We start from the raw sequence: 13,029 nt of genomic DNA on the forward strand, positions 1-13,029 counted from the left end.
GTTTTAATCCCAAGCTCCTAATTTATCTCCTCCCCCCTTTCCCCCTTGGTGGCCGTGGGTTTGTTTTCTATGTAAGTGGGTCTGTTTCTGTTTTGTGAATGGGTTCATTTGTATCATTTTTTTGGATTCCACGTATAAGTGACGTCATGTTTGTCTTTCTCTGTCTGGCTTGCTTCATTTAGTGTGATAATCTCTAGGTCCCTCCATGTTGCTGAAAACACAAACTTTCATTTCTCCAAAAAGAAAACAAAACAAAACAAATATCTTGAGCACAGAAAAAGCTCTCCATCCAGAGCTGATTCTCACTCTTTTTCCAGTAGAGAAAAGGCAGAGTATGTTATGGTCACTTGTTCATGGAATATTACTCACCTATTAAACAGGTGAGCTTTTTTCAGGAGCTAAACGGTTTATGACCAAAATATTTTGATTTGGATGGAGCTTGAGGGCATTATGCGAAGTGAAATAAGTCAGACAGAGAAAGACAAATACCGCGTGATCTCAGTTATATGTGGAATCTAAAAAAAACCAAACTCATAGAAACAGAACGGATGGGTGGTTGCCACAGGTGGGGGGTTGGGAGTGGGGGAAATGGGTGAAGTTGGGCAAAAGGTACAAACTTCCAGTTATAAGTCCTGGGTATACAATGTACAGCATGGTGACTACAGTTAACAACACTGTGATATACGTTGGAAAGTTGCTAAGAGAGTAGATCTTAAAAGTTCTCACCACTGGCAAAAATATTGTAACTATGTAAGGTGACGGATGTTAACTAAACTTATTGCGGTGATCATTTTGTAATATACACATATATCAGATCATGTTATATACCATAAACTAGTACAATGTTTTGTGCCAATTACATCTCAATAAAACTTAAAAATCTTTTTGAGCGACTTCCCTGGAGGTCCAGTGGTTAAGACTCCGTGCTTCCACTACAGGGGGCATGGGTTGAATCCCTGGTCGGTGAACTAAGATCCCACATGCCACACGGCGCGGTCAAAAAAAAAAAATCGTTTTGATTTGATTTAAAGTAAAAATTAGATACTTGAGTAAACAGACACAAAAGAGGTAAACATTTATACTTCCTTAGGGGACATTGGAGAGCTGAACTTGCCTTCTCACCCAGGTCAGTGTACTTCAGCGTGGACAGGGAAGTGCCAAATGCCCACCTCTCCTTCCCTGTGTGGACATGCGAACCCAGGATGCGCAGGCCTGCTGACCCCTGCTGACCCCTGGATAGAGTGGGGCAACTGGCCTCAGCTACGCTCAGGGCTCCCGAAAAGGCTTCAGCATGGTTCCAAAGCTGCCCCTTCTGGGGCCAGCCTGACACACACTTCCGTTTTACTGCAAATTCACAGCTGGGGAAACCACAGCTCTCCACCTCACAGCTTTCAACATCTCTATTTGCATTTCAGTATCAGATGAAGAGGCTGGCAGTTGTATATGCTTCTGTGAAGTAGAAAAATCATTATCAATATGTCCTGTTCTTGGTGGAAAACAATGGGCTAGTTTTAATAATAATAACAATAGCTTGCCTTCCTATATAAGACTGCACAGAGGCAGCTTTGGGTAAAACTGTTTGTCTTTTTAAAGTATTTATTTGTTTATTTGGTTGCACTGGGTCTCAGTTGTGGCAGGCGGACTCCTTAGTTGTGGCTCACAGGCTCCTTAGTTGTGGCATGTGAACTCTTAGTTGTGGCATGCATGTGGGATCTAGCTCCCCGACCAGGGATCTAACTCGGGCCCCCTGCATTGGGAGTGCCGAGTCAACCACTGGACCACCAGGGAAGTCCCCTGGTAACACTGTTATTATTTTCAGCATCTAGTCAGAACTCACTTTCTCAGTAGCTTGCTTCTGCCGGTTTCTAATTTTCAATAAGCAGGGTGGTTTTAAAAATATTTAACTAAAAAGAATTTTTTTTAATAATAAAAATATTTTTTAAAAACATATACACACTACTATATATAAAATAGATAACTACTATATATAAAATAGATAACTATAACACACTACTACATATAAAATAGGTAACTATTTTATAAAATAGATAACTATATATAAAATAGATAATAAGGACCTACTGTATAGCACAGGGAACTCTACTCAATACTCTGTAATGCCCTATATGGGAAAAGAATCTTAAAAAGAGTGTATATATGTATATGTATAACTGATTCACTTTGCTGTACACCTGAAACTAACACAACATTGTAAATCAACTATACTCCAATAAAAATTTTTTAAAAATATATATTTAAGGGACTTCCCTGGTGGCGCAGTGGTTAAGAATCCGCCTGCCAATGCAGGGGACACGGGTTTGAGCCCTGGTCCGGGAAGATCCCACATGCCGCGGAGCAACTAAGCCCATGCGCCACAACTACTGAGCCTGCGCTCTAGAGCCTGTGAGCCACAACTACTGAGCCCACGTGCCAGAACTACTGAAGCCTGTGTGCCTAGAGCCTGTGCTCCGCAACAAGAGAAGCCACCACAATGAGAAGCCCGCGCACTGCAGCGAAGAGTAGCCCCCGCTCGCCACAACTAGAGAAAGCCCGTGCACAGCAACGAAGACCCCAAGCAGCCAAAAATAAAAAAAATAAAAATAAATTTATTTAAAAAAAAATATATATATATACATATTTAACAACCTAGAGGCCTATGGCCTGGGTGTTGTCAGGCAGTAACCCTCTAATTGCCAGATCATGATGAGGTCCTGGGGAGATGGGGGTGGTTGGACGTTCCTTATGGAAGTATTTCAGTATTTTAGAAACTGGTATGACCCTGGGGTAACCTCAGCTGAATCTCTCTCTCTTTCTGTCTCTGTCTCACACACGCCTACTCACAGATGTCTTGTAACTCCCGGGTTTATTTGCATTCAAAATAGAGAAGGAGCGAGGCAGACTGCCCTTGAGCACAGGTGTTTGCGGCTAGACGCTAAGTGTTTTATAGATCTTATCGAAACTTCAACACAACCCTTGGGGAATTTTTAAAAACACTCCGAGACAGGCCCTTATACTCTAATGCTCACCAATGCTCTTATAACCTTCTCAATATCTGATCATTCATTTATTTAACACATTTTATTGAGCACCCACCAAATACACTGGGATTCAAAAAGGAGAGCCAGATGAGAAGGTTCCAGCTCTCTTGGAGTCTACATTCTAGTGGGGAGAGACGGATGAGAAAAGCAGCGAAGTCTACAGCTCTCTTGGAGTCTACATTCTAGTGGGGAGAGACAGATGAGAAAAGCAGCGAAGCAGATTAGCCTGCGAACATGTGCTAGATTAGATATGGTGCTTGGGGTTGGCCTCTTTGAGGAGATGCTATTTGAGCTGCCAAGGATGGGGAAGTCTAGGAGGAAAAGGAGTTCCGGATCAGGAGAGAGGATGCAAAGCGGAAAGGCACGGGGACGGGGACAGGGCTGTGGGTACACAGAAAACAAGCTGGAGCTTCAACAATTAGGGGAGGGGCTTCCCTGGTGGCGCAGTGGTTGAGAGTCTGCCTGCCAATGCAGGGGACACGGGTTCGAGCCCTGGTCCAGGAAGATCTCACATGCCACGGAGCAACTAAGCCCGTGCACCACAACTACTGAGCCCGCGTGCCACAACTACTGAAGACCGGGCATGGAGAGCCCGTGCTCTGCAACAAGAGAAGCCACTGCAATGAGAAGCCCACGCACCGCAACGAAGAGTAGCCCTCACTAACTGCAACCAGAGAAAGCCCGCACACAGCAACAAAGACCCAACGCAGCCATAAATAAATAAATTTTTAAAAAAGAACTGTGTATTTAAAGGAATTATATGCATTGTCTTCTTTGGTCTTTAATTCAGGCACTTTAGTTAGTTCTGCTTCTGATTTGTTATTGTTGCTGGGTTGAGCAGACTTGCTATCTCGGCCTCTCAAAAGTAGGGAGAACTCTGCATTATCCAGAAGAATCTCTAGAAAGAGTCTACTTTAATCCAGTTGGAGGTGATATATGGAGCTGTGTTCAGATGTATAAAGAACATACAACAATGGCAGTTGCAGCATTAGTTGTATTAGCAAAAGATTAAAAGTAACCTAAGTGCCATCAGTGGAGGACTCGTAAAATAAATGATTGTTCAATCATACAACAGAAAACTGAGAAGCCGAGACTAAGGATATGTCTATCCTTAGTCTATGTGAAATGAAAAGTGCCAAGACATATAGCCACAAGAGAAGCAAGATAAGGAACGTTTGTATAATATCCTTCTTGTGTAGGAAAAAAAGTACATTTATATAATATTTTCATATATGTGAGACAGGAGGGAAGGGGGCAGGGCACAACCCTTAAAAGAAGGATATAGGGACTTCCCTGGTGGTCCAGTGGTTAGGACTCCACACTTCCACTGCAGGGGGCACGGGTTCAATTCCTGGTTGGGGAACTAAGATCCCGTATGCCGCATGGTGTAGCCAAAAATATAAATAAATAAATAAAATTTAAAAATAAAAGGACATAGCCATTGATGATACGACAAAAACTCATTAGAACTAACTAGGCCCAAGATGGCAGAAGATTTGACTTCCGGTGGACCTTGAGCCTCATTGTACTCTCATTGTAATATATTAGTTAAATGATACACCCACAGGTGCCATGGCAGTTCCAAGGCTGACCATAAAAGGCCAAAAAGTGGGCGGTGGCCCAATTTCTGGAATTCCCGCCCCTTCCCTGAAACAGTTGGAATAAACCTCCCGCTCATTAGTCTATGAAATTACCCAGCCTATAAAAACTCACCACCACATATTTCGGGGCTGCTCTGGCCTTTTGAGATGGGCCGCACTCTCTCTGTGGAGTGTGCTTCTCCCAGGGCCACTCTTCGCCTTTTGAGGTGACCCACACTCTGTATTTAGAGTGTGTATCTCCCTAAATAAACCTGCTTTCCCACTTAGTTCTCAGGGCAGAGCTCCTTGCCTTCCCGCTTGTAACCTTCACGAGCGAGCATCCTGTATTAATAAATCTACTTCTTGCTATGGCTTTGCCTCTCGCTGAATTCTTTCTGCCTTGAGACATAAACAGCCTGAGCTTCATTAAGTCGTGAGACCAGGTGTGGGGTTTCAGCTGGGAGGTTGGGGGTTCAAGTCCCCTCCTAAGCCAGAGATTGTGGGTTCAAGTACCATCTGAGGTGTGTGGTTTCATCTTTGGAAAGACACATAAGAAACTGTGTGTGGCTGCCTCCAGAGATGTGACCAGGGAGAAAGTGATTACCTTTTCACTGTTTTCCCTCTTGTAACTTGAATTTTGTGCCATTTGCATGTATTACCTATTCCCCCCAAATTAATAAGGCAATTGTCCAACCTTTTATTAAAGAAAGTTTCAAATATACACAAAAACAGAATAGCATCATGAGCTCTTATTTACCTAACACCTAGCCAATTCCTGTCATCTAGCTCCCTCTTCCCTCCCGTTCCCCCTTAAGGACATTCAGTCATTTTATAAATTGAGTCTTTACAAGAACAGAAACGCAGCTCTAGAAGCAATTCAAAGCCTACCTATCCTTTTAACCAAACCTCCCCTATTCACCTCAAAAGGCTTGTAGGTATTGTAAAATTCTGGATTTAGGAAATAAAAGTCCTTCTTGGAGGAACTTACATTCCTTCTCTGTACCTTTGAGATGTAAAGGTTCTATCTGGTTTGCTCTAGAAACTGAGGGCCATGTCTTTGAAATGCAAGCTTCAGGGAGGTAATTCTTACTGGAAGGAAAGAACAAAAAATGGGAAAATTTTATTTGGAAACTAGGCAAATGAAAAATCGGAAGTATCTTCTCCACAATCATTAGTAAAAAATTTAAGTCATCTGAGTAAGTAACCTTAACTTATTCCACCTACCAGAGACACAATTTGGATCCAACTATTCTTTTATAAACTAGTGAGTTTTGCATTGTCATTCCTATCTCATGGCTAAATTTTTTAAACTCTAAGATCTCTGTTTCTGTCTGTATGTTTATGTATGTCTGTACATGTATATGTTATAGATGTATGATGTTTTTCTACCTTCTAATGGAAACACTAAAGTTAATTGGTAAAGAGCTCTATTTAATTAGCTTAAAAACAAACAAACCCTATGTAAATCAAATATACACTCAGAAATACAAAAACTAATCCAAATGGGCTTTTTTTCAAGTTCACGTGATCCAGGTGTCGACAAAAAAATTAATCAGTCAATGTAAAAAAGAAATGGAAAATTTTATTGGAGCCATATTGAGGATTATAACCCAGGACTAGCATGTCAGAAAGCTCTGAGAACTGTCCTGCCCATTAGAAACTAACGCACAGTTATATAAGTTTTTTGAGACAGAGGGCTGTACTTTAAATGACTTATTATTAATAGCTTACACAATCCAGATCTAAGCGTCATCATGGCCCATTACAAGATCAAGAAGGAGTGTTATCTTTTATGGAGTTGTCTTGTTGATGCTAGGAGAATGTTCTTTTTTTTTTTTTTAATAATTTTTTTAAATTAATTTATTTATTTATGGCTGTGTTGGGTCTTCGTTTCTGTGCGAGGGCTTTCTCTAGTTGTGGCAAGCGGGGGCCACTCTTCATCGCGGTGCGCGGGCCTCTCACTATCACGGCCTCTCTTGTTGCAGAGCACACGCTCCAGACGCGCAGGCTCAGTAGTTGTGGCTCACGGGCCCAGTTGCTCCGCGGCATGTGGGATCTTCCCAGACCAGGGCTCGAACCCGTGTCCCCTGCATTGGCAGGCAGATTCTCAACCACTGCGCCACCAGGGAAGCCCTAGGAGAATGTTCTTTATGGTTAAGCAGGTGTTCCTGCCAATGGGGAGGTCTGGTCGATGCACAATGCAGGTACACAATGCACAACAGTGGGGAGAGAGGAGACCAAAGGGCAGAGAAAATCTTTATGGTTAAATCTTTCTTGTCTTGCCGTAAAATATGAATTTTATTTCACATCAGATAAATCTTTAATAAATAAAAGTTAACTTATGTTTGTTGGTTTAATTAAAACAGCCATATTCTTAAGAGTTATCAGCATTAAATATAATACTTTCATTCTACCTAGGTTTACCAAAAGTTAAATAAGCTCATGTTATTTATGTTACAGAATTTGTCAGGAAGAAAGATAACTTAAGGGACTTCCCTGGTGGTCCAGTGACTAAGGCTCCCCGCTTCCAATGCAGGGGGCCCAGGTTCGATCCCCGGTCAGGGAACTAGATCCCACATGCTGCAACTAAGTGTTCACATGCTGCAACTAAAAGATCCCACATGCCACAACAAAGATCCCAAGTGCGGCGATGAAGATCCGGCGAGCTGCAACTGAGTCCCAGCGAAACCAAATAAATAAATAAATATTTTTTAAAAAAGAAAGATAACTTAAGATGGTAGCTGTTTAATGTCTTATGACAGTTTCATGAATAATCTAAACATAATCGTTAAGAACAAGTGGATTAGATAGAGGTAAGTAGAAGTTTATAAATGAATTTTGCAACAATAATTGTGCTTTATGATATGCATACTTAAAAATAGTTTCCAAAAATTTTTTGATTACTTGAAACCTTAAAGTTATACTGAGATAAGTTAAATGATGGATATTCATTGAATATCTAGATTCTTTTCTTTTTTTTTTTTTTTTTGGCTGCACCGCACGACGTGTGGGATCTTAGTTACCCGACCAGGGGTCGAACCTACACCCCCTGCAGTGCAAGTGTGGAGTCTTAACCACTGGACTGCCAGGGAAGTCCCAAGATCATTTTCAAATAACATAATATACTGAAACATTAATTACTGAACATAGGTTTATTCACTTTTGTCTTCATATTACAGAAGAACTAATGATATTTGGGTTTATCATTGAGCATGTTTTGTGCGACACTGGAGAATTTACTATGAGGAAGAATATAGTTCTAGAAATTATGACATGTATTCATAAACTAGCCAGTAACAGTTCACAATGTTTACTTCTTAATTGTCACTAGAAATAAAGGTTTTTAAGGGCAAAAATATTCTAATATATGTAGTTAAAACTACTAGAAATAACAAAGGAAACATCTCTGTGTGCAAGATGAAAGCAGAATGTATTGGTAAGAAAAGGTATTAGGAATGGAGATGCATTTTTGCTAAGGGAAAAGAAAGTAAGTTTGTTCTAAAGTAAGGCTGATTATTACAGAATGGGAAAGAGGAGAATAAAGGAGAAACCATGGACAGAGACATTTGGGAGGAGAGAGAGAGGGAGAATCACGTCATCTGCGAATAAAGCACTTTTATTCTTCCTTTCCTTCATCTGAGAATGTCTCCACTTCCCCTACATTCCTGAAGGATATTTCACTGGATTAGGATTATGGGTTGACCATTCTTTTCTTTTAGTAGTACTTAACAAATGGTGTGACACTTTCTTCTGGTTTCCATAATTTTTGATGAGAAATTCACTGTCCCTCTAATTGTTTTCCCCCATAGGTAACGTGTAATTTCTCTTTCCAGAATATTTTCTCTGTCGTTAGTTCTCAGAAATTTGACTGTGATGTGTCTTGGTGTGGGTTTCTTTGGATTTGTTCAGCTTGAACTTCACTGAACTTTTTGGATCTATAGGTTTGCGTCTTTTTAAATACGGGAAATTTTCAGCCATTATTATTATTATATTAGTACTTTTTCAGCCCTGCCTCCTTTCTTTTCCCCTTCCTAGACTCTGATGGTGTGAACATTAAATCTTGTTACAGTCCCACAGGTCCCTGAGGCTCTGTTCATTTTTGTTTAGTCTCCTTTCTGTTATTCTGATTGAATAATTTCTATTGCTCTGTCTTCAAGTTCATTGACATATTCTTCTGTCCCCTTTATCCTGCTCTTGAGCCCATCCATTAATTTTTTTTCATTATTATATTTTTTAGTTCTAAAATCTCCATTTGGTTCTTCATTATATCTTCTCTTTCTTTGCTGAGACTTTTTTTTTTTCATTTGTTTCAAGCATGTTGTTTTTTATTGTTGTCATTTAGAAATTAAAAAAAAATTTTGTTTTCCTTTTTGGCTGTGCCTCCAGGCTTGCGGGACCTTAGTTCCCCAACCAGGGATTGACCTCAGCAGTTACTGCACGGAGTCCTAACCAGTGGAACACCAGGGAATTCCCTAAAATTTTATAATTTGGTTTATTCATAAGTAATAGAAAAAACTTTGGTATCTGTAGTGTACATATGTGGCAAAGTTTATCTTGCCCAAGTGTTTCTCCATCAAATTGATTTTCTAGTATCTTTATTTTATGACATATTCTGCCCATTAAATTCAAAATAGCTGTGAGAGTGGTCCAAAGTCTGCTTTCTTTTCACCATATGTGCCAGTATGTACATTACTAGTGATTTGAAAGCGATGGGCATGTGTGTATCTGTTGCCGTGAAAGAATTAACACTGCAGCTAACTGGATTCGGCTATACAAAGAAGGAAGAAACTCCTGAGAAAATGCCTCAGTCTCTAGAATATAATGTCAAGCATAGTCTTAATTGCTCTTTTGAACATTTTTACGATGGCTGATGTAAAATCTTGTCAGCTAATTCAACACCCCTGTCATATCAGGGATGGCATCTATTTTTGGGGGGGAGGGACGCATCCTGTAGCATGCGGAACTTCCCTGACCAGGGATTGAACCCGCGGCCCCTGCAGTGGAAGTGCGGACTCTTAACCACTGGGCCACCAGGGAAGTCTGGGGATGGCATCTATTGATTGTCATTGTTCAGTCCATTTGAGATCTTCCTGGTTCTTGGTGTGATGAGTAATTATGTGCTGAAACCCGGACATTTTGAGTATTATGTAATGAAACTCCGGATCTTATTTAAATGTTCTGTTTTAGCTGGATTTTCTGACCCTGATCAAGGAGGAAAGGGTCCTGCCTCATTACTGCCAGTGAGTGTGGACACCAGGTTTCCCACTTGGCCTCCACTAACCCCCAAATGCCAAGGTTCTCCTTACCGCTGGCCAGTGTGGAAGGGGTGGGTGGGGTTCCAGCTACCCCTCAGGGCTCCAGTGATAGGGATGTGTGTGAGTATCTCCATGTGTGATCACTCCATGAGTGTTCCCCATGTGACCTCCACTGACACCAAGGGTAGAGAGAGTGGCCTCATTGCCACCCTGTGGTGGTGAAAGCCTCCTCTGACACCACCCTAGTGGGGAGAGGGTGGCCCATCTTTTTACTGCTGGGTGGGGGTAGAAATCCGGGCTCTCTCCAAACTCTACTGACGTCAGGGAATGGAGGGCTTCCTCATTTCCTGGCAGTGATGAAAGTTCTGAGTCCCTCTGACGCAACGACCAACTGCCTCCCCACCAGAAGGGGTTTGGGGGCGCCCCATTACAGCCTGACCATTGTGGAAGCTGAGACTCTCCACTTGGTCTTTATTGATGTGGGTGGGTATCTTATTTGAACAAATTATGATTTCTACTTTGTGCCTGACTCAGTTGCCCTCAATCTGGGATACGAGTGAGAATAAGAATAGTTGGCTAGCTTTTAAAACGTGGCCAGGCATTCTCATTGTCTCACAACAATGAGGGGAAGCACGAAGGGAAAAAACAGGGCTTGCAATGCAAATTAAGGCTTCTATCAATCTGTATTGGTAGAACTAATAACATGTCCTGGCAAGCCTGAAGAGGATCGCAGCCATGAAAATGAGCTTTGGAATCAGACAGCATTGGGTGCAAATTCTTGCTCTTCTACTAATTAGCTGTGTGACCCTGGGTAACTTAATCAACTTCTCTGAACCTCATCTATATAATGAGAATTTTTAATATCACATGTTTTGATCTCCTATTACGTGCAAATAATTGCTTGCTACCACTACTACTACTACTACTATTATGAATCTCATCACTTTGCATTTGCTCTTCCCTGTATCTCTGCCAGGGATACAATAGCAGATTGTAAAAACTGTCTGTAAATTATACTCCTCCAACTAGCTGTGCCCTGTGGTGTTGCCCTCCCACACTAACTCCAGCCTTGATCATGTGATTTGCTCTGGCCACTGGGACATTAGCAAACATGATGCATAAAGAAAAGAATGCTTTCTACCACATCAACAAAAGAAAAGACAAAAACCACATGATCATCTCAATAGATGCAGAAAAAGCATTCATGATAAAAACTCTCACCAAAGTGGGTATAGAGGGAACATATCTCAACACAGTAAAAGCCATTTATGACAAACACACAGCCAACATAATACTCAATGGTGAAAAGCTGAAAGCCTTCCTGCTAAATTCTGGAACAAGACAAGGATGCCTACTGTCACCACTTCTATTCAACATAGTATTGGAAGTCCTAGCCACAGCAATCAGACAAGAAAAAGAAATAAAGTGTTGCCAAATTGGAAGGGAAGAGGTAAAATTTTCATTATACGCAGATGACATGATAATATATACAGAAAATCCTAAAGACTCCGAACAAAAACTACTAGAACTGATAAACAAACTCAGCAAGGTAACAGGATACAAGATTAACATATAGAAATCAGTTTCATTTCTTTATACTAGCAATGAAATATCAGAAAGGGAATGTAAACAAACAATCCCTTTTAAAACTGCATAAAAAAATACTTAGGGGACACATAGTTTTTCGAGGCAGGAGCCCACTGTGTCCCCCTTTGCCTGGCAAAGTAATAAAGCTATCCTTTTCTACTTCACCCCCCCAAAACAAACAAACAAACAAACAAACATTAGGAATAAACCTCACCAAGGAGGTGAAAGACATATGCTGAGAACTATAAAACATTAATAAAGGAAATTGAAGATGATTCAAAGAAATGGAAAGATATCTCACGCTCTTGGATTGGAAGAATTAATATTGTTAAAATGTCCATACTACCCAAAGCAATCTACAGATTTAATGCAATCCCTATCAAATTACCCATTACATTTTTCACAGAACTAGAACAAATAATGCTAAAATTTATATGGAACCATAAAAGACCAAGAATTGCCAAAGCAATCCTGAGGAAACAGTACAAAGCAGGAGGCATAAACCTCCCAGACTTCAGACAATACTACAAAGCTACAGTAATTAAAATAGTGTGGTACTGGTACAAAAACAGACATATAGATCAATGGAACAGAATAGAAAATCCAGAAATAAACCCACACACCAATAGACAATTAGTCTTTGACAAAGGAGGCAAGAATATACAATGGGTAAAAGAAAGTCTCTTCAGCAAGTGGTGTCGGGAAAGTTGGAGAGCTGCATGTAAATCAGTGAAGTTAGAACACACCCTCACCCCATACACAAAAATAAACTCAAAATGGCTTAAAGACCTAAATATAAGACAAGACACCATAAAGCTCCTAGAAGAGAACACAGGTAAAACATTCTCTGACATAAATTGTATCAATGTTTTCTTAGGTCAGTCTCCCAAGGCAATATAAATAAAAGCCAAAATAAACAAATGGGACCTAATCAAAGGGGTCACTGATGAGATTTTCATAGTATGTTTGAAACATATTTTTTTAAAAATAAATGTAATTTATTTGTTTATTTTTGGCTGTGTTGGGTCTTCGTTTCTGTGCGAGGGTTTTCTCCAGTTTCGGCGAGTGGGGGCCACTCTTCATCGCGGTGCGCAGGCCTCTCACTGTCGCGGCCTCTCTTGTTGTGGAGCACAGGCTCCAGACGCGCAGGCTCAGTAGTTGTGGCGCACGGGCTTAGTTGCTCCGCGGCATGTGGGATCCTCCCAGACCAGGGCTCGAACCCATGTCCCCTGCATTGGCAGGCAGATTCTCAACCACTGCGCCACCAGGGAAGCCCCAACATATTGTTTTTTAAACTTTTAATTGAAGTATTATAAACATACCAAAAAATCTTTCATAACATGATTGTACAGCTCAATGAATTTATGAACCTCTTCCCCCAAGGTCACCATTGTCAACCACGTGCAAATAAAGGAAATCCTGATTCCTTTTGTGTCTGGCTTCACTTGCTCTCCATTTTGTGAGATTCACTCACATAACTGTCTATTTTAAGGATCATTTTTCCCTATGAAGGTATAGCATATGCTTGCTGAAATATGCTGGAACTGGTTTACACATTCTACGGTTACG

This window comes from Balaenoptera acutorostrata, chromosome 8, assembly GCF_949987535.1.
Source record: "Balaenoptera acutorostrata chromosome 8, mBalAcu1.1, whole genome shotgun sequence".
In the NCBI taxonomy this organism is placed as follows: domain Eukaryota; kingdom Metazoa; phylum Chordata; class Mammalia; order Artiodactyla; family Balaenopteridae; genus Balaenoptera; species Balaenoptera acutorostrata.